This window comes from Mytilus edulis, chromosome 5 (genome assembly GCF_963676685.1).
Source record: "Mytilus edulis chromosome 5, xbMytEdul2.2, whole genome shotgun sequence".
NCBI lineage: Eukaryota > Metazoa > Mollusca > Bivalvia > Mytilida > Mytilidae > Mytilus > Mytilus edulis.
This window is the reverse complement of record NC_092348.1, coordinates 40,537,016-40,561,016: the sequence shown is the minus strand read 5'-3', so window position 1 is coordinate 40,561,016 and position 24,001 is coordinate 40,537,016. Positions and strand designations below refer to the sequence as shown.

At 30.7% G+C, this 24,001-nt stretch overlaps 1 protein-coding gene across 2 annotated transcripts in view; it reads left to right on the top strand.

Annotated features, from left to right (window-relative positions):
* Positions 1–24,001, top strand: part of LOC139523674 (uncharacterized) — a 61,693-nt gene that overhangs the window by 21,595 nt on the left and 16,097 nt on the right. Inside the window, exon 1 of one of the 2 annotated variants that reach the window (XM_071317873.1) lies at positions 1,389–1,461. The exons of the other annotated variant lie outside the window; for it this stretch is intronic. The gene's annotated coding sequence lies outside the window, so the exon portion shown is untranslated. Of the gene's footprint in view, positions 1–1,388; positions 1,462–24,001 lie in introns of those variants that run through there. 2 annotated transcript variants of the gene reach the window in all.

The following is a 24,001-nucleotide window of genomic DNA, read 5'->3' as shown; positions in this document are numbered from 1 at the left end:
AACACGATACATAAAAAAAATAAAAGATTTTAACATAAAATGAGAAAATTTCAAGATATCTGTGAACTGTGAACTTACATTCACAACATTGTTTTGACAATTTTAATTCATTTTTTTTTATTTTTTTTGGAAATGTTTTAAAACGAACTCTTTACCTGTTTTGATTGAATATTTTGAATTGAAATGGAATCAATTCAGTCAAAGACCGACGGGATTGATTAAATTTTGCTTAGTTTATACACTGGTTATAACTGATTCATATGTAGGACTGAAAATACATTGGTTATGGAAAGAAGAAATTGTTTACGACATAACTTAATCAGATTATGTTTTGAATGGTTCTGTATTCTGAAGAATAATAAACATAAGTGCAAATGACGTAAGGCATATTGACTGCCTAAAATTACCAGCAATGCCGTAGCGAATTTTTCAAAAACTAAAAAAAAAAAAATTGAATTCTTGGTTGATATATAATACAAGTGGGTATGTGTAGATTAAAACTAATTCATCACTGAACATATAAATATTAATTTCTTTTTTTTATAGAAAAACGAAGTCTTGTCTTTTTAAATGCATTAGTTATTGTCGTTTAATTTTGAAAAGAATTGTTAAAATCAGTTGTATAATGTTCATGTACCCACATGTATAAACATAGTCTGATTTAAATTTGAGAACATTTGATTGGATGTTGTTTGCGAGACAGATAAAACGTAGGCAGATACAGGTGGGATTCTCCCGTTTCCTTTGTCCTTTTGGTCGACAAATATAAATATTGGCTAAAATAGGCGTGTCAACATCTATTTTGCTCGCTATTTAATGGGTTAAAACATTTGAAGAATTGATAGAAGATACCTATTGGCTTTCTTTAAATTTTGTCAGAAAAAATAGGGAATGCTAGTAACAATAATACCACAATATTGATCAAAGTGAGAATAGAATGTCTATACTCAAGTTTAATCATTTTATGAGAAGAAGGGGATGTAAAGCATTGCATTTGTTTTTATCCCTTGAGCACAAATGAAGAACAACTTGTGATGAACCATTGATAAATATTATTGTTGAATGTGAGCAATAGACACGAAACCAAATATTGAAAATTGAAAATGAAGATATGTTATTTGAAACTTATGCATTTATTCAAATATCTGAAATTGCAGCTGTCAATTTTCAAAATATTTATTTAATGTTCTCCTTACTTGAACTTTTGATCGTTATGATCATTAATTATTTAATAATTCTATCACAAAATTACACTTGAGAGTATGCTATTTTACAGTATCGATCTGGCGATTTGTGAATATGTATTCCGTCTTCTCATTTCTTCCTAGTTGGATTATTCCAAATATATAAAGGGGATATCTATAAAGTACATTGTAGTCTCTAATACCAGATCATCAGTTTGAACAATAGTTAAAACATGGATGTGAAATGTTTTAAAGCATAATATTGGAAATCAAAATTGTGAGTGGAATATAAATATTTATATCTGAAGAAAATCACTAAGTATATTAATTAGTATTTTTTTTAATATTTATTATGCATCACCTACAGTGACGAATCAAAACGGGGGCAGGGATTAAGTGAGTAAAATCGAATGTATGTAACGTAACTTTTTACCCAATTCATTTTTACGGATTCGGAATTTATATAATGAAGGTTGCTTGATGTTTAAAAATAATAATAAGGTATAACTCTGATAAAATGTATAAACCTCTTTAAACATCATACATAAGTGCATTTAGTCTTATAAACAAGAAGATAGGCAAGTTTGTATCTACGAACCAATTATGAGTTACAGTATTCCTCAAAATGTATCTTATCTTTTCATTACTTAATAAAACGCTATACATTCTGTAATATGTGCCTGTCCCAAGTCAGGAGCCTGTAATTCAGTTGTTGTCGTTTGTTGATGTGTTACATATTTGTTTTTGTTCATTTATTGTACATAAATAAGGCCGTTAAATTTCTCGTTTAAATTGTTTTATATTTGTCATTTCGGGGCCTTTTATACATCTTATAGCTGACTATGCACTATGGTATGTGCTTATTGTTGAAGGTCGTACGGTGACCTGTAGTTGTAATTTTTTTTGTTATTTAGTCTCTTGTGGAGAGTTGTCTCATTGGCAATCGTACCACATCTTCTTTTTTATATATGGAATACTTTCTACGATGTATTCAAATCATGGAATTAATACCTTCTGTCTTGAAAAGGGGCACCGATACATAATGCACTTAATTGGCGAATAAAACTACTACAAGGTGTTCGAGAAAACAAACATTCAGTTAAATTTCATGTACCAAATAAAGCATGTGCATACTTTATTCATAATAGACGCTTTTATTTACTCATTAATCTTTGGTTATAGTTTATCACTGTCACTGATAAGTCTAATGAACTTAGTCATATTATGTCTAAAAGAGGGACGAAAGATACCAAAGGGACAGTCAAACTCATAAATCTAAAACAAACTGACAACGCCAAGGCTAAAATGAAAAAGACAAACAGAAAAACAATAGTACACATGACACAACATAGAAAACTAAAGAATAAACAACACGAACCCCACCAAAAACTTGTGGTGATCTCAGGTGGTCCGGAAGGGTAAGCAGATCCTGCTCAACATGTGGCACCTCGTCGTGTTGCTTATGTGAGTAATTGGTATTGGCATTATATGTCTATAGCAGTATTCGTAATAAGTTTACAGATAAGAGGAGTTGCGATGTGACAAGAACAGGACTGACGGACAGACGGACGGGTCAAAAATATTATACCTTCCGGAAATTCGCTCCAAGAGGTATAATACATAAAATGTAGTGATTATTTCAAAAATGTACATTTATAAAAAGAAAATCTTATGTTTTAACATCCATATATCTACATGTATGTTTTGAGAAGTAATGGAAAATACGTTACTTTAATAGCGATAATGAAACCAGAAAGACCTCCTACTCTTAATTCTATTGTTAGTAGGCATTGCTCAGCAATTTTTATGTTTTAAAAACTTTTACATTCTAGTTGAAACGCTTTGGATGTTGGTTCAGAATCTTAGTGGGATTTTTTTCTTAGATTAAACGCAGTTATATTTGTCTCTATCTATAATCTATGTTAAAAAATTTGAACGCTTGATTCCGCCATTTTTTCCTCAAACAAATCCATCAAATTACAATATGATTCTTGTGAATCCCGAGTGTGTATTGTTACTGTTAATGTCTATATTTTTTGTAATGGTCTGAATAATTTAAGACATTTTAGTACAGTTTTATTGAATCAATAATATTACAGAGATACTTATTATACTAAGCTGCTCAAACAAGAAGATTCAGTGTCATTGCATTTATTGGATTTATTTAGTTTAAACATATTTTATTTGTTCAAATACAAATTGGATAAGACTCAAGTCAAACAGACTTATGAAGTCTTCTCCATTTAACATTATAGCAATATAATACAAGAATATATGTATGACCATGCATATATAGAATGGTATATCTGTTTAATATATGAATATATAAATATGGATCAAAAGACGGAAAATTGAAGAAAAAAGAATATAATAATAAACAGAAAAAAAAATGAAAAAATAAATGAATATTTAGAAAACAAACACAAAAAAAAAAATTTAAATTAAAAAAAAAAACCGAAAAGAATTTTACTTATGATGATGTGTGTGCGATCAAGGTTAAACTTGCTGTCTAGACAAACCATAGAAAATTGCCTACCCCCTGGGTCATAAAACAAATAATTTAACTTGTAAATGCTATGATTTTATGATTTTAAAGTTCTTGATATAGAAAGCAATAACTATGCTTGGAAGTTATGCAAAAATCAGATGTTAGCAGTCATCTCTACAACATTTTAAGTGAATTTATATCTCAGACTGGTATCTGCATACATACAACTATTGCACATATGGCTTTGTTTGAACACTTCTAGTATATATAGTAGCTAAATTGTGTCAGATATATGGTTACAGATGATACTGTTGTGACAAGAATTCTAAATTGACCATTTGAGGCAGAAAATGTGTTCTTTAATTGACAAATAGGCATACAGTAAGATGTGGACTGGAGACAGAGGCTGGATTGGATACTTTATATAATCTTGAATGTTGTGATGATTGACTGCTAATCATTACATTTATAATATTCTGATATGCTTTCAATATGTTATCAAAACAGTTTTTAACAGGTTCTAGGCATTTTTTATCAGAAAATATGCAAATATGGTAAGCTGGCAATAATTAAAGTCTTGTTTTCAAATTCTTTAAAAAATTGAAACAGGGGAGGAGGTATAAAATGTATAGTAAAGAAAAACTTAGAGTATACACAGTGATTTCTTTAAGACTTAATTCTGATAAATGAGTATTAATGTGAGAAAAACTGATTTTAGAGAGTTTTCTATTTGAATAAATGTCTGTATAGGTTGCACTTTGTAAATACAGCTGTTTCTGACAACACGCCTCTTTTGGGGAGAAATTGAATATTCATAGACAATTAATTTTGTTTACATACTGGTTCCCAGTTATGCTGTCTGTGTTCCATATCGCAGAGACAGAACTTGGGAATGTTACCAGTAAATAAACACGTGCATATTGTTTACATTGAAATCTGTGGTAACCTTTCATTCGAGGTAGGGCTAGTTAAGAAACTTAGTGTAAGTTTAAACTCTGAAAAGTTCAGGGCATATAAACGTTGAAAATATGCCGCACAGCCCTATATTTTGACCTTTGAACAAAATTGTGGTGCAAATGAACTTTCAATTCTAGGATAAGATTTTTTTCAAAACTTCATAGTAAAAGTGGTACAGTTTTAGCCGTAAAAGGAGTTCCTATGGGAAATTGCATTGTCAATATTTACAGAAATGCAACCTATATTGCAAAATGAAGCGATTTCTAGACAAACAAAAGTCCACAATACATTCTTGATAGTTGCTTTACCATGCAATCAGTTTCGTTACACTGTGTAAATAATCTATAAGATTATTAAAAGTGCAGTGTAATTGTTTACGATGAATAGAAAAGTATTGGTAATATGAGACATTGCACATGTAATAATTCACGAAAGTAATCATTACAAACATTTTTTTTGATAATAATACATGATATTAACTGTGAATTAAATTGACAAAGCAAATGAAATTCGAAAGTTAATGATTAGTTCGTGGACCATAATTAAAGTCCTGCACTCAAGTTAAATTTAACCAATAAACTACTACTGCATTTAACAGTGTAGACAAGGTTCGTGCGTGAGAAATTTGCATGTGACAAATGTAATGCATTGGTATATATAAAGTAGCTTGGAAATCAAAGCATTTAGACATGTATGCACCTTGGATAGGGTGTGTTAAATTCTTTCATCGCTTAAACAATTTAAAACTTTGAAGGTTAATGCCACTACAAGGCGACATTCGCACCAGAAAAGTGGAAAAGAATTATTATAAGTTGTTACTAGAACACACGTGAAATCGCTGGTCCGTGACAGAATTAAAGTATATAACTATGTGTAAGCCTTATTTTAGCCTGGATATTTAGTATTGATATTGTCATCTACATAAGTCATGCTGATTATAAGATGCACAGTTTTCTCTACTTTCAAAATCTTTCTGTTTGAAACCGTCGACCTGGAACTTATCAATTATTGGTTATATTAATTATTTGAAAAACAATAGGTCCTCGAATGGAGCATTTTTTTATCAACAGCATTGTCCAATATTAGTAATAAACAAAGTTGATTTGTTTCTCTGTTTTGCGTCATGCCGGCTAACAAATTGGACACTGTACCTATTCGCCTTATTTTAAGTCTAGATTTCTAGTATTCGTATTGTCATCTTTTAAAGTCATACTGATTAAATTACTTCAATAAGAAACAATGTGACAATGGTAGAATTAAGTAATGTCATCCCTGTGATTATGACCCGTTTATATAGCAAATCCTAAATACACCATTTGGTGGTGCACCTGTCAAATGGAACGTACAGATAAGGTATATGTAATATGTGAATATACAATGTACTATTGGTATCGGTATCGGATTCGACCCGGAACTTGTTAATTATTGGCAATATATAATTATGGGGAAAACAAAAGGGTCTGGAGTGGTGAAATGTTTAATCAACACCATTGTCCTATATTAGCTAGATATAAAGTTGAATTTGATTTATCGTTTTTACCCCATGACGGCTCACAAATTGGACCTCGTTATTTTAGTATCATAGATAACTTGTCTGAATCAATTTATAAAAAAATTGTTTACACTAAACGTTGACGAGGTTATCATCGTGACAAAGTTTTCAGTATATAATTTATGAGTTATATTTTCAATGTTGTATTTACGGAGTTTATTGAAGTGTTTAAATTAGGCCTTTCACGTACAACTACCCTAGTTGTGGGTTAGTTGGATGAGTTAATACATCAATACACTCCTTCAAATAACGTTTATAACGATAGATTTATTGTAGATAGGCAATTCGGCTGTCTTGAAAAAAGACATTTGTCAACATTCTGACCACCAGAGGATTGTTGAATAATGGAAAAGATATCATCGAGACAAATTCATATTATAACCCATACATATTAAAATACAGATTTAATACCTTGAGTGTAAATGGAACTATTATGTTGGGTGATATGTTTTCTGAATGTTAGATGTCTTCGTGTTTGGGCAACTTTATTGGTTCAATTCTTTTTTGTTTTATCTTTAATTTAAGAATACATTGCACTGCATATTACCAATAAACTGGTCTCAAAGAGACAATTAATGTGATACGAATCTAGAAAATTTGTCAGGTATAAGCTATCTATCGGATCAGACTTGAATAGTTTTGTAAAGGGGCATCAGCTCCAATGTTTAAAATTACCTTGCAATTCCGTGTGTTACGCAAATGTATATATTTTGTAAATAAAACGTTTGATTTAATATTCGAATAAGGCATTTTTTGTTTTAAATTGTTGTATCTTCAAATATTTTTATTATAAAATATATAGTTGCAAAGTTAAGCCGAATTTAAAAACGAAAAATAGATTCATGAAATATCTGGATTGATACTAACGACATAACTTGTGTACATAGTTTTAGGCAATATATGTACGTTTATACTTAACGGAACAGTTTGTTGACCATCTTTTTGTCCTGCTCTCCGGGTCGATAGTATAACTGCAATTATATCGTTAAACAGAATTGCTAATACATTGTAGTCGCCGTGTCTTAATCTAACAATCAGAAGGAATAGTATAAATCATACCATTTACTTACTTCATTACTGATTGAAGACTTTTATTTGACAGCGGCTTCCTCTTAAACGGCTGAAGTTATCTACATGTATAATAGGTTTTGTTTTTTTAAATGAAACAACACAAAGGTTGTTTTACAATGTCCACAGTCTTTAATACAGAGATTTTTGTTATAAAATTTGAAACATAAATTACTCACTTGATTTTCTATGATGTGCTTGTGTTTATTTTTTACAAAAAGTTCTAAGTAACCTGTAAATTCCAAAACACCTCGTGCTGAGTCACTAAAGTCGAGCGCACCCGAAAAGGTGTACTTGATTTTGGCCATATTTATACTTGTCTTAACCAATAACTACATTTATAAACTTGTTTTAAGGAAATCAATGCTAGCACTGCATGCAATAATCCTATATCTATCAGTCGTCAAATTGCCAAATATGAGAGTACAAGGATAAAGGCTGTGGATTTTCTATAAAAATCTTGATTTATTTGCCACAAAGTCCTCTTTTTCTATTATATGCAATGGAACAGTAAAAAATAATGCTTTGCATCAAGTTTCCCCTTGGAATATGTACAAAATGGCCTATCTCTATTATTCATTATATCTGTAGTTTTGATACAATTGAAGTTTGAAAAGTTCGTACAAAAATGGCTACAGAAGGGTACATAAACCTTAAAATACACCTATACTGCACGTGCAAATAATGCTAGGTGAAAAACGGTGATTTTTCAATGTTATTTTTAACTATTTTCAGATGCATTGTGCCTACCATATAGGACTATTTGGAAATGCCCCTATATTGTATGAAGGTCAAGAATAACTGAATTTACCAATTTCGTTCACAAATTATATTTTAGAGCGGATTATTTATGCAATTTGTCTACCGAATCAGTAGTGGGGTATTCGATGCAAATAGGGATACGTCAGTTAAGGCTATTTTTAACGTCATTTGTAAAACATTTGATATTTACGACAATCATTTTTCTAAAGCTGAATAAATGAAGGACAATTTAAGACCTTAAAATTCCATGAGGTATTTAGGTTATTTAAAATCGTTAACTAAGCGACTTTTTCAACATTTGCCGCTCCACTTAATGTAGACATTCATCTATCTTTAATGTATCCCAAATAATTATGATGGACACATGGTGATCTGGTCAGGCATGCGGCATTTAGGACTGGTTGCCTCGGTGTCCAGCTTGTCGTGTCAGTCTTGTACAAGGCACTGTCCATATTTATATCACATTTTTATGATCTCGTCTTGAATATGCATTTAATTTGCACGTGGACGTCCAATCACGACCAAAGTGCACTTGTTTTTCTTAGTATTTCAATTTTAATCAATTTAAAAAAATATAATAAAAGGTAAGTAATGCTTGTGCCGAAGGATGCACCTTTCTTGGATCAAAATAACTTTTTTCAACTAATGACCATAAAAGTCATTTTTTTTTTACCCGTACTAATCAAATGTTATTATAATGCTTGGTTTGATAAATTGAATCTCGGAATTGCAGTCTTCAACAAAATTTGAAGTCTGGTCAATATGTCATGTTCTAAAATCGTCCCGATATATTATAGGCTGTGAATAATCTTAAAAGAAATCTTCGAAGATCTGTATTACACCGATGTCTCCAAATAACTATTAACATTAGCATGAGAGTCGCTTCAACTACTGACTAGGTTATACGCATAATACTGATATCACGGTCAATATTACGCGATAGCACTAAGGAACTAGTAAAATTGGTAAAAAGACCATTGGTGAATGATCTTACTGCTCTTACTGAAAATATTTTGTACCTTACAGAACAATCGCTAAATAATGAGCGTTTTTACTGTATCTCACTTTTATGTTCAAAAGAAAATCAAGTTAAACGTGCACGAATTAAAATGTAGAATAAATTTCATATAAATCCTTTTATTATCGTTTGCTAACATAAAGTTAATCCTGATTTTAAAAAGATAAGTTTATAAAGATTATATAGCTAGTTTTGTTTACTTTAATTACGAATAAAGTATAGCATAAAAATCCTTATACATGAAAAAAAAAATCTTTAACTTCTAAATGTCATTCTAAAAACGTAATGTATTGTTTAATGGTAGTCACAAGGGAAATTTCTAAGATACGGAATATTGGAATTTTCGACTTTGATAAAAATTAATGGAGACCAATCTTTGTTTGTTAGATCGACTGTCATGTTAAATTTTATTAGAAAGATTTCTTTTTTCTTTCCACATGAAAATGCGAATAACAGTGTATAACATGAAAAGAAAAAGTAAAAATCGAAAAATGGCTAAACTTTTTTTTCAATAAAAGCAGGTAGTGATTAATATTATTTTTTACATTTACGGCATTCTGGTTGGGTTACTTTGTATATACTGAATGGCAGATATGTTAAATAATCAAAATAGAAATATGCCAGTAACAAATTGCTGTCATAACCGTATTCCTACTCGTGACTGGTGTTATCTAATTGCTATAATAAAAGAATACTTTTAATGAGCCTAGAAATTCCTGCGTATACGATATCGTTTATGCATCTTTTATACCTTTAAAAGATACTGGATTCGTTTAAACATTTTTTTTAAATATATATTTACGTAACTTTATGTATTTGGTTCCTGGAGCTTGTTTCTAGTGCGCATGACGAAGGTAAATCACAAACACGTGATTTAATTTACAGATTAAAATTTGCTATCGCATGTCAAAATGTAAAATAATTCAAAATAATGATTTATGTGTGTGTTTTACCGTCTGGCTATCCTGTCTAGATATTGCGGACTAATGTTCCTACTTAGAGATTTGGATCTGTCTGTCTTTTTGCTTTCATCTTACTCCGTCTGCGGTGTTGTAGCTGGTACAGAGTATCCGCCAGTTATGCCAGGATGTCTGCTTGCATTGCCTCTGGATTCTATGCTGACTGGCGATGTATGTGTTGGTGTGGTCAGTAGGTCAGGGTCGTTGTTGTAGAACCCTCCTACTGCGCTTGCCTCTGTCTGTTGTGAATGTTTAGTATATCAGGCGATGACATGCCTTGCTTTAATTCAAAATAAAACCATCTGCCTTGTATTCATATAAAACCAGCGGTTTGTGCTAAAACCAATGAACAAAAAACAAACACCTTGACATACAGCAATCATAGATATTTTTTCAAGTCTGGAAGACTATTTAACAAACACGTGTCATGCCACTGAACTTGATATCGTATGCTGACGAATCGACAAGGTTTAAAATATAAAACTTCCTATTTCGAAAATTTTATCGATTGGTTTTATTGCAGAAGTTATTTCTATCACTTGTAAAACTGACAGCGTGTTAAACTGTTGCCTGCTATTCTATGATACTTTAAAAGATTCGTTAAATCAGTTGTGCTAAATAGTAAAGATTAAAATTCATTTTAACAATCTTAATTACTTACACATGTTACAGTATTGTACATGTAATCCTACATGTATCATGGGTTACTTGGTTTAGTTATAATATGGAATTGTTTGAAAAAGAAAATACTACATGTATTGGATACTGTCACAGTTTCTAGTATACATAAATGCAATATGAAATTAAAAAAATTAAGTTATTGACTTAATCAATGAAATACATGAAATACGTTTGGACAAACACTGAGGTAGCTCTGTTTCCCAATCTCAGCGGTTACCTACCAATAATTTATATTCTCACAAATATTTTAACATGAAAAAAAAATTAATGTGTTCAAAGTACACGGATGCCCCACTCGCAATATTATTTTCTATGTTCAGTTGGAGTTACAACGCCGCGTTTTACCTAATATATATAGGGTTGACGTCAGTGCATGATGTAGCCTTACCATTCAGAATATATATGAAGTAAACATGACACAATTTGATTGTGCTTCTGCCTTTTAAACTACGGTAATTGATTTAGACCCGACGTTTATTGTCTGATGTCTCAATCGGTTTATTAAAACACTTACTGACTGGATATTCGTGAAATAACTTTCGCATCAGCGCAATAGTTGCACCTCGGGACAATAAACTTACTTTTGCACTCATATCCAGTTAATAAGTATACAATATACTCGGTAATTCATATTTACTAGGTTCTAAATGAGTCATACAACTTTAATGTTAGTCGATGGACAATACGTGTAGATCTTTTAAATTGATGGGCTGTATGAGTTAATGTATTTTTTTTTAAATTGTGATGATTTACAGCATGACTTGTTGGTTTATTTTGCTTTGTTTTCACATGTTTTATTTCTAAACACTGTTTGCGTCGAAAGATTGCTGTTACTTGAAGTATGCCCGACGTTTTCATTTATTCACAATACGTTTTGAAACATATTTTATCTGCTTGATCACCAATTACTTTCTTACGTCATCATATCAATATGACATTTTATTAAATGACTTTGTTTTCAAAACACTTTACCGTAACTCAAATGACTTGTGTATCAGGTACTTACTTGTATCAGTTGATAAAAGCGGCATTTAACATGTTTAATGACATATCGTTTTTAAGTCTTCCGACCGTTTGATTAGCAAATCATTACTCTCAGGTAACGTCATACACCTTTGTTATCATAAGTATGTATCTGCAGTTAACACATTATTATCCGAACTTCATTTAAGTTTTCTGGAAGAAATTTACTCATTTGGTCTCTGTGTAGGTACCATATGTCCCCTTTTATTTAAATGTTGACCCCTGCGTCTTCATTCATTCATTACATTTATGACAATACCGTAATTAATTTCTCTTATATATAGATATAGTTATTTTTGTTTCAAAATTGACCTGATTGTTGACATCATCGATTAAAATACTTAATTAGATCCAAAAATCGACACTCTTTACAATGTCATAATATCTTTTGATGTGAAGACAGGTAAGCGATTGTCACCAAACTACGGAAATTGAATCTTTGACAAGTTCATGATTGCAGCCTCCCATGTAAATGTAATCTGTTCAGTTTACATATTGTAAAGGAGCTGGCACAAACAGTAGACTTGCATCGCATTTATACAATGCTTCCTGAGGTTTATTAACTGATACATGTTATAGTAGGCAAACAATAATCCTCACAGTAATTTTTTATCAATTTCTACTGCAATTTATTGATATCCAACATAAGCAGTAATAATGTTACATCTGAGAGAACAAATGAATGCCGGGAAATATAATAGTGTCTCTCTTTTTTCATTTATTTTCTAAACAATATTTTATTTGATTAAATAAATAATTATTCAGGGGACATACATATTTTACATTTTTGTTCTATGGAAGATATAATTTCATTTTACGAGTTAAGCTCTAGTTCAGCATGACAAATAGCTTCACTACAGTAATACTGAAAGAAATTTGATCATAGATAAATGTTGTACAATAATGTATATGGAACATGTCTAACATACTAATATGCTTTTAATTGATGTTAAATGATTTATGTTCGAATCTAACAATTTTTAAATGATTCAATATTCATATTTCAAAGACAGAATAACTGATTCTATACCGATACAATTATACTGGTCTTGTTATGTTACTGTCATCCTGACATTAGTATATTACTACTCTTTGATGATATTGCATTGTGCTGCATACTAATGAACACTATGTATATGGAGTTATGGAGCTTATGGACGTAATCGTTTTGTGAAATTGGTGTCAATTCTCGAAAGATAAGATTTGCAGTATAAGAAAGACCGTTCAACTGTTTACAAATAAATGATATTATAATTCAGTAGGTGGAATGCATATTTATGTTTTGTTACGTAACCACTGACAAACATCTTTTGCATAATCAGGACAAAAGAAAACGTTTACACAAGATCGGAATCAAGAACTTAAAGTCTGTGGTTCAGAGAAAAAAAAAACATGAATCAAGTAAATGTTACTTGGAAACAGGAATATACTATATAAAAAAAAACACATGCAACGAATAACTCAAAATGATTAATGACCTATATTTAACTGCATTGATAATATTCCAAAACGTGCAACGTGTTTAACTATTCCGATTCCACAACAAATATTAGAGAAATCCATTCTTTTAAAAAGTTTCACCTTTGCATGTGTCTTACTTTCTTCTCGGAGAAAACAAAGTAGACATACTGGTGTTCCCGGCTACCATGGAGTCTTAGGATATTCGAAAACTCAAAAATCAAATTCTCGAAACACATGATACGAAAATACGACAAAAAAACAAGTCAGAATAGTTTTTATTTTGCAATTTTAATGTAAACAGGGACGTCGGTGGCCGAGTATCTAAGATGTCGAACTACAAGTACTGTATCACTAGCCTGTCGACACTGGGGTTGTCAGTACGATTCCCGGATGTGATAACTGCGGACAACTCATTTTCTAATTGACAAGGATTATCAGCTTTCTAACCGCAAGTTAGAGGTTCTCTCTGGTCACGTCAGCTTCCTTCACCATTAAAAACTGACCATCAGTAAAGAGCATAATAGAGCAGAAGTGGCCTTTCAATCCATTTAAATAATCAGTCCATCCAACGTAAGCATGTGAAACCGTTTTGGCGTCTTTTCACTTAGCCAATTAAACATTTTTTGATGACTTAATACATTTCAACTATTTCCAATTTGTGCTCGACACTATTACATTGTCGAGATTTAAATAACGGATCATTTGTAAGAAGTACAGTTTGTTTAAAAGTCAAAAGTTCCTCACCTTCATTCTACTAATGACAATGAACTTATTTGCTGCATAAAGAAAGGGCATCATGCAAAGAAAAAGAATGCATGTTAGTAACTCAATATAAAAATGTACAGCAGAACAAATGAATCATTAAAAGCATAACGATTTCTTGATATAGCTCATGTTTCTTCCTACAAACACCAAGCATATTCTATGAAATAATATCTGTCACTTTGTAGTAACACTGTACATAAATTGGATTTACATTTTAAAAGGATGGTACTAAATATTTTATATTGCTCTCTATTTGATTTCAATTGCAATTTATTTTCACAAGTTTGCTTTATTGAAAACACTATACCTGAAACAAAAATAAGATTTCACTTAGTACTGAATCATCACATGACATCTGTGAACTTATATTCACAAGGTTGTATTAACAATACAATGTGTTCATTCCTTTTTTAATGATATGAAATGATGAAACTTGTTTTTATTTAAGACATTTGGAGGAATATATTTTGTGAAAGATGGACGGATTCGTTATTGTTTGCTGAACATACGATACTAATGGTATCATTTCATGCGTATTCATGACGAAAAGAAAATCGGATTAGGACGAGACACAGTTTATTTCAATACTATCAAAGACAAAACGCAATCCACAACATTTCTGTGTCATGTTGGTCTCTAGTGGAGAGTTGTCTGATTGGCAATCATACCATATCTTCTTTTTTACAGCACTAAATATTTTAAAAGCAATACGAACGACTAAAACTCGATGGCGGTCTTCCTAATTATAAATTGTTAAATATTTTTAGCTCCATATTATTCCTAATTGCAAGTTAATATGTTGTTATAAGTGTCATTTGTTCAAGTCATTCTAAGAAAACAGGAAAGTAGCCATGGTCTAAATGTTGGATGAAGGTCACGTTTCTCGTAGCTTTGTAATATTACATGTACACTTGTTGCATCTTACAGTGGAGATAATGGTCATTCCATCATGCTGTATAGGATTTAACAGCATGGCACAGCTACCTATACTCTTCTGTAGCAAAAGTTGACTGATATAAGATACATATCATCATTATTTTACATTTCTTCAGGAAAGTGTGAATTCTAGCAACAATAATACCACTAGTTTAATCAATGTGAGGATAGGCTGTCATCCCTAAATGAGTTAGTTATTTACATGTTAAATCCTTATTAAATTAGAAGAGGAAATATAGCATTCAGTTCATGTGATCTCTTGTGCACAAAGGTAGTACAATTTTTCTTTACCATGAATACATATTATTGTTAAGTATAAGCAATAGACACGAAACCAAATACTGAAAATGAGGATACATAATAGTATTGGATTGATTCATATTCATTTGATGTAATTGGTGTTTTCAAATATTTATTCTTTTCTTTTCATCGTTGAGCGCTCGATTGTTATTCTCGTTAACTATTTAAATTCTATCACAAAATTAAACTTTTAAGTATGATATTTTTCATTGATGTAGCTGTGGATTTACATTTATCTACTCTCCCACTTCTTCCTAGTTGCGTTATTCCAAATATATGAAGCGGATTTAAAGAAGTTCCTAATTAGCAGATAATTAGTTTAAACAATAGTTAGAACATGGGTGTGTATTTTTAAAAATAAAAATATGTTGGTGGAATATTAATATTTCTATTCAAAGAATTTCACTAAGTATGTATTAAATTTTCATTTTATATATAAGTTATGTTTTTGCTTTATGCATCATATTGTATGCATGTGGTTCTTCAAATTTCACAAGTAGCAAGATGAAGATTAAATAGAAACAAGTAATTTACAAACTGAAGTTTGGTAACGCATGTACTAAGTTTTAACGTTTTACCATAACTAATCCTCGCGATTTCCGATGTTTCTATTTGCCGAATAACTATTTATGTGTTTTTTGGTATGCTTAAATGTTTTACATTTTGACTAATAATTATCAATTATAAACTATTGAAATATACTGTAACAACTTATGATTAGTCACGAGCTTACGAAGCCCCATAAGCAATACTAAATGAATATACAACTAAGATGATGTGGTATAGTTTTCAATATACTTACCTGATAGAAGGTGTCGCTGGGGTTTTGTTAACCCACCCTTTTCATATAAATTAGATTTTGAAGCCTTTTCATATATTGCGTAGGTAACAATGTTATGTATTCCGATATTGTTTGGGTTTCGTGTTAAAAGAGAAATGTGTTTATAAAAACAGAGCCAGATTGGGAAACATCAACAACGATGACAGACGAAGAGGTATTTGGAACTTTATTGACCTTATCATATATTTCTGATAGTTGTCCGGACTTATTCATATATCACGTATACTTTTCAAACTTGAAACTCCAGCGGCACGTCTTATCCCCTTGTTCACAGGCAGTGAATCCCCACTAGTGTTACTGCAATGTGATACAAGACGACGAAATAAATACATTGTATGTATTTATAAATAGGATGGTTGTTGATGTGTATTTATCCAATTGCATACACTTATTCTAGGTTTATGTAAAAAAAAAAATTTAAGAGAAAAAAATTATATAGCAAAAATTGATTTATGAGCGATAATAATATAAATCGATAAACGATTGTTAAAAAAAATATTAAAATTTTTATAAAAATGCCAATGTCAAATGAAAACATAACAGAGATAAAACACAACCTTAATTCAGATCTCTGTAGACTGATTTGTTTTTATTCATCTAAATTGAGTTTTACATTTGAATAATGGATGAATTCAAAACATTAAGTAACTTGTGGTCTTTTAGATCATTAAATTCTGCCCTATTCTCCATTCTATTGGTAAAAACTGTATGTGTTTGTTGATGGGTTGCTGTCACTTTGACGTATTCTCAACGTCTATATGTTTGTTCACATGCCGTTGTGAAACCTGTTTTATCTGCTTGATGACTAACTCTTTTCTTACGTCATCATGTTAATATCACATTCTGTTCAATGTTTTAATAGTTACTAAACGTTTACCATAACTTTAACGACTGATGTCTCAGGTGGTATAAGATAAAAACGGTCTTGACATATCGCATTTTAGTCTTTTGAACTTTTGAATTTATAATGTCATGCAATTTCATGACCATTTTAAAGCATTTGTTTGCAATTTACACTATTCAATTCGAGTTGATTTGAGTTTATGAAAGAAAGTCAACATATGCTGCCCCAGATGTCTTCTTTGTTCTCATTTCTACTCCAGAGTACTCATTCATTTGTATATAATATATAAAATTGGCATAATTAATTCATTTACATGTGTTTAGATATAACGGTGTCGTTTTTAAATCGGTCATTTTGACATCTTCGATAAGATCCTAGAATGCTTAATTTCGCTTGGTGTTAAACATGTTGAAGCGATTATCACCAAACAATGGAATACTTGCATGCCTGTATAAAACTTTTGGAAGTGGATTAATTATTACAGATAGAAATATATTAATCAAGATTGTACTTGAGTCAATTATCTCAAATATCTCCAATTATTTATATTTCTACTGTAGTAAATTATTTGATATTCTAAATGAGCAGCAATAAAGGTACATCTGTACGTATTTATGAATGCCGGAAAATATAATATTTTCTCGGTTCGTCTTTCTGTCTCTGATGAATAATATATTATTCAAAGGACATTGATACTTTATGGAAGATATGGTTTCATTCAAATACGACAAATAGCTTCAGTCTGGTAATACTGAATAACATATGATCATAAATAAGTACTATGCATGAAACATACCTTTTGCCCTAACGTGCTTTAAAAGATGCGGTGGCTTTCTGATTGAAAGAAATCTACGGTTCATTATTCATATTTTGAAGTCAGTATTACTGTTGCTAGGTTGATCAAATTACATTTGTTTTGTTCAGTTACTGCTTTCCTGACATTAGGTGATATTGAACAGTGTGCTGCATACTATCAAACAACTTGTAAATGCAGCTAATAGACGTATTTGTTTTGCGTAATGCATGACAAATCAATTTCACGAATGATAAGAGCCACAGTATTTTCCACCATAAGTAGATTGTATGAATATTTACCGTGTGTCATTTGTCGTCCACTGTCAAGCATATCATGCAAAAAAAAAGAACTAGAGCACATACACATACGAGATGAAATGAAAAGTGTGTATCAAATATAATATATATATACAACGTGATAATTACCAAAAAACACATGTAACGAATGATAGCTGTTCATTTTATGCTGTATTTACAATGCAGTAAATCAACTTTTTTCCAAATTTACCGTATGTAGTTAAATAAGGGAAGATCCAAGTATTATATTATCTCGACGATTAATATTCGCGTAATTTTTCAAAAAAGCCAAAATAAGTCAATCTACAGTATCCCAAAGTATGCCTCGTCAAAGTCTTAAGGATCAATAAATATGTGTTTAAAAAGTTTGTATTATAAGATTTTCCATCTAAATATTTTTAATTAGTTTTTCAGACTGTTTTCCGATTAACATTTGTGCTTGCTAATTGCGAAATTCATAAAAATTTCAGAAAACGGCTAAATGCAATGCGTGCAATTTTGGTTTAAGATGAATCATTCTTCAACATCTACATATGAGTATTGACAAAAAGGGATTGAGTAAGTAAATTTATATACAAATGTAAAAAAAAAAAGTCTTTATGATTTCTTGTTGTATCATTTACACTCCCTCTTAAGAACGCTAAGCATGCTCTATAAAATCAAAGTAATTTTACAAAAACACTTTACGTCATATGGATTTACATTTAAAAAGAAACTATCACTTTAGGGTTCTACTGAGTGTTTTATATTTGATTTGAATTGATTTTTTAACGCTTTATCATGTTTATTGAAATCAAAACAAAAGATTTTCACTTAATATAAGAAACAAACCCCAATGATATAATGTGAACATATATAACTTACCTTGTATTGACCACACAACTCATTTAGTTAGTTTTTAATTGTAAGAAATGCTGAAACTTATTCTTTTGTTTTTATTTACGATTTTGTTATGAAAGAAAACAAAATTCAGTCGAAGCATACTGTGTAGTAAATCCTAGATCTAATTGAGGTGATGAAGTCATAAATCGAAGAGAAACGTCCAAAACCATGATTTGTTTTAAAAACATTGATTGTCTTAATTACTAAAAGTGGGAAAGTATTGTGTGCTTTGTGTGCGTTTCCCTCGAGGTAAGTATAAATTCTGATACATTTCGTGATGTCTCAAGAAAAAATTGTGACCACGACAAAAAGATTCCAAATATACCGAGTTAATCTTTAACGAATATTCCATATTTCGATGGGATGACTTAAATTTAACCATTTAGATACCTTAATACAACATAGTACTTAAAACAGTAACCCTTTGTCAAATGTATAATTGTAGAAATCGCAAACTCTGTAATATCGTACGAAAGGCGGGAATTTCTACTGCAACTCGAGAAAAAAGGGTATGTTGAATAAAGAACATGTTGTCCATGTAACAGGGGCCTCTGCTTTGGAATATTAAGTTGTTGCAAGATTTTCTGACGTACATTGTCGATCATTGTCATTCCTTTATGCGGCATCGGATGTCGCAGAATTAACAAAGCCAACCAGACACCCTTTTTAGGTATACGTTTAACAGTGTAGTAATTGATATACTAGTAGATGCATACCAGTTTTCTTTTACAGATCGTTAAAAAGTATGAATTCTAGCAACAATGATACAACTTCGTTAATCAATGTAAGACTACTATGTCAGCAATTATAGAGCTAAAAGAGTTATTTATTTTTAAGTTCAATTCTTGTTGAAGGAGAGAAAAATATGTATCATTGAGTTTATTTGTTCCTTGGGCAGAAAGGAAGTACAACTTTCATCTTTACAAAGGAAATGTGAACAATAGACAAGAAACCGATACAAAAATGTACTGAAAAGAAGATGAATTATTTTATCAAAAACTCATTCATATTCATTTGATGTAATTCTAGCTGTCAGTTTTTTCTTTAAATATTTATTGTATTCTCTCTTTGTTGACCTTTCGATCGTTATCTTCATTAATCTTTCAATAATTATCACACAATTAAACTTAAGAGTTTTTTTTATGATATTGATTTCACCTCCTGTGAACATGTATTCCCTCTTCTCACTTCTTCATAGTTGGTCTATTCGAAATATATAAGGCGGATTTAAAAAAATAACGTGTTTTTAATAGCATATCATGAGCTTCAGTTAAAACATGGATGAATAAATTTATAATTAATAATATTGAAAATAAAATTATGATCGGAACGTTAATATTTTTAGTGGAAGAAAATCACTCCGAGTATTAAATACTTATTGATTTTTATTCAATATTTATCTTTTTTCAAACATGAACGTAAATTTGTCTTCTTCAACGGTTAAGAATTAAAATTCAAGGATCTACATTTGGTTTCAATTAATTGATATTTTCATCAACTTTATAGATGTTGTAATCCCTGCATTTATAGGTACAAGAATAAGTAAGCTTTGTTAAAAATACGTTATTGCTGTGAGGTTTCATTCTAGACGCTTTTTTTGTCATTTGTAAAACTCACAACGTGTTAAATTGTTTACTGCTATCTGACATACTTCTTTAGTTTAAGTGAAAACAACACGTTTAATAATTTCATGCGTCTAAAGCGGTTTTCAGGATTTGCTTTCACCATGAAAGATCAAAGCCGAATATTTGAAAGCCAAGAATTTAAAAGAACCGAACCAGTTGAAATTTCATTAAAGAACAGCAAAATCCATATAAGGTCAACTTTGCCTGAGGGAGTTGAAACCTTTTTTTTTTGGTAATTTCAATATTAACAAACGTAAACATTTCAGAAAGGTTTGTTATTAATCATGCCAGTGCCAACGTACTCCATCAGAAGAGGTGTACACCCATTGCTGTAAATAATTTAAAAAAAAACCAAAGATCATTTAGATCAATTGTACTTAACTTTAAAGTTTAGAATTAATTTTATCAATCCAAATTGCTTGAAGTATTGTAATTCTATCATAGATCACTTGATTGATAAATTTCTGGTGAATTTCAAAACATGGAAAATATTATATGTATGTGATGGCGTCACATTCCATCCAACCCCTTAAATTGCAAACAAATTTCCGACAAAAAATTGTAAACTAAGTCCACGAAAGAGGGACGAAAGATACCAAAGGTACAGTCAAACTCATAAATCGAAAATAAACTGACAACGCCATGGCTAAACATGAAAAAGACAAACAGACAAACAATAGTACATATGACACAACATAGAAAACTAAAGAATAAGCAACACGAACCCCACCAAAAACTAGGGGTTTTCTCATGTGCTCCGGAAGGGTAAGCAAATCCTGCTCCACATGTGGCACCCGTCGTGTTGCTCATGTTATAACAAATCCGGGAAATAGTCCTAATTCGGTAGGTCACATTCATGAAAGGGAAGGGGGTTGTAGTTACGATGTAAGGAACATATCCGATATCATTTGTGAAACGGTTATTACATAACGGTCAACCAACTCGAGATGAAATATGTGTTGACATAAAAATGAAAATGCTCCATTTCCATTAGTTATCTACCAATAAGTAACATTGCCACACTTTAGTTTCATATGAAGTGGTAGTGTTCTAACTTCATATAAAGGATTCAATTAAGTAATACATTTGTTGTATTCTTCATCATGATACATATACCTCGGATATTTTTTTTTCAAATAATATTGAATTTTCCGCGCATTAACCTTACAGAATGTAGTCTCTATGTATGATGCAAGAGGAAAAACAAAATAAAACACAAACAAACAATTACTAGTAATTTGAATAATTTGAGTATTTTTTATGTGTTTTCGGGTTTAAACATATTGTATTAATCTGAAATTTGTTAGCTAATAAGGGAAAACAAAAATTCTTCTTGAACAAGTCCTATAATTAAATTATGTTAATGAAAAACAATCATGGCATATTTTTCAAATTGATGTCATCTTTGAATTTCCATAGTTCTTAAAGTTGTGTGACTTTTCGTATTTGTCTCCGTTCTTTTTGGTGACGACAATTTAGTATATGATGTTTGTGCTGATGCAATGCTCTCATTTTGACGTATACCCGACGTCTTCATGTCACGTTTAGAAATCAATAAACATGTGTTAGTTTTACCTGCATGATCACTAATTACTTTCTAGCATCATCATGTCAACATCACATTCTATTTAATGACTTTGTTTCCCAAACGTTTACCATAACTTAAATGACGTATGTCTCAGGTGGCAATAGATAAAAGCGGTATTTAATTATGTCTCGTATGTCAGTCTTGATAACGTTTGATGAGTAAACTCATTATTTTCAGGTAACGTCATACAAATATATTATCATTTATAAACATTTATTTGCATTTAACACATGTTTATTTTAACTTAATTTAAGCTTTTAGAAATAAATACATGTTTGCGGTCGCAATGTCACGAACAGGTGCATTGTTTTATTCTTGTATTGGCAAAGAGTCCGCATTCATCCATTACATGTATGACAATTTCACATTAAATTCCCATATTCAGAAATAAGTGTTTTGTTTCAAAATTGCCCTGATTGTGACATATTCGATTAAAATAATATAATAAGTTCCAAGAATCGACACTGTCATTACAAAGCCATAATATCTTTTAAGACAGGTACGCGCTCGTCTTTAAACAACGGAAATTGGATCTACGACATTTTCATAATTGTTGTCTCTTGTATCGAGGTAAACAATTCTTTTTACTTGTTGTAATTGAACATGCATATAAGTGATGCGCAACAAGAAAACTAACATCCCTTTAAGAAATAACTTTGGAAGATTAATACATGATTAGAAATTCATATACACTTATCTAGAGTATACTGTTAATCAATGTTCCTCACGGTAAGTGTGTTCCAGTTTCTACTGTAGCTTGTTTTTTTTCATAAAAAAGAGCATCAATAATGTCACATCTCAACGTACAGATGCTGTGAAATACATTTGATTTCTTTTTTCAGATAATGTCATGGTTGTAATGACTAAATAATTATTCACATGACATTAATATTTCATGGAAGATATGATTTCATTTTACGAGTTAATCTTCATTTCAACATGACAAATTACTCCAGTTAAGTAGTACTGAATGAAAGTTGATAAAACAAATGCTATGTAATGGACGTGCCTTACCTACAAATTGCTATAACAGTTGCGTTGACTTTGCTTTATATTTTTAAATGAATCAATATTCATAAGTCAGAATAACTGATCCTAGGTTTATAAAATTACATTGTTTTTGTTATGTCACTCCCTGTTATTCTGACTATAGTTTGATACTTTTTTCAGCTCAAGCTGCACAGTGTGCTGCATACTAACAAACAATTTGTACACAAAGCTTATGAACGTATTTGTGTTGTGTGATGAATGTCGATTTCTGAAAAGATAAGTTTTGTGCATGTAATATTCGTTCATCCATTCATGAATAAATGTTTCAGTTATTAAGTAGTTTGTATACATATGTATCATCTGTTGCGTAAAGTACAACTTACAAAAATAGCATACATAAACAGGACCAGAAAAATATTTACACGAGATTATATTAAAAGGCACGAAAATCTGTGGAACAGAGACAGAGAAAAATCGTGTATCAAATAGAATATCACTGGAAAACAAGATAACTCAAAACGGTTAATGATGGAATTTTTTAGCTGCAGTTGGCGCTAACATTTGCAAAGTTTGCCTCGTACTTAACTTTATAGATTTTAAAAATATTGGACGTTAGAAAACATTTTCCCCTTACTCGAAAAATCAATATGAAAGTCCACAAAAAATAAGTAGAACGAATGAATATATATATATTTTTTTGCAGTTCTATTTAAGTACATGTATGTTCAATTTATTTTCTCGACCGTTTCAATCTTTTCAAATCGACTATCATTCGATAGATTAATACGACTGTTTCGATTTTTTTGTTTTTGACAAAATGCGATTAACGAAACGATTACAGAAACATACAATTTAGTGTGGTAACGTGTGTTCTTTCATTTAAAAGTTAACGTTTCTTCCCTTTCCGTCTACATATTCATATGAAATGACTAAAATCAGGCAGAATAGAAGTCATAATGTTAAGGGATTGTGGTAAGTTAATCAA